The sequence below is a fragment of the Vipera berus genome (assembly GCF_964194415.1).
Source record: "Vipera berus genome assembly, chromosome: 2".
In the NCBI taxonomy this organism is placed as follows: domain Eukaryota; kingdom Metazoa; phylum Chordata; class Lepidosauria; order Squamata; family Viperidae; genus Vipera; species Vipera berus.
This window is the reverse complement of record NC_138203.1, coordinates 271,020,729-271,021,050: the sequence shown is the minus strand read 5'-3', so window position 1 is coordinate 271,021,050 and position 322 is coordinate 271,020,729.

Here is a 322-nt window from a genome sequence, read left to right as displayed (position 1 = left end):
AAACCAGTGTTTCCCAACCTTAGGAACTTGAAGATGCGTGGACTTCAACTCCCAGAATTCCCCAGCCAGCATAGCTGGCTGGGGAATTCTGGGAGTTGAAGTCCACGCATCTTCAAGTTCCTAAGGTTGGGAAACGCTGCCCTAAACTACAGGTTTTCCGCAGCCGGCTGGGCTTCCAAAGCACGCCCCGATGTTTTTGCCCGTCAACACAGGCAGGGTGGAGGCCGAGGGCGCGACGTGGCAGGAAGAACCAGCCTGCCTCCAGGTGAGCAAGGCTCTAGTCCTCGCCGATTCCAGATCTGGCGGCGCGGCTCCCTCCCTC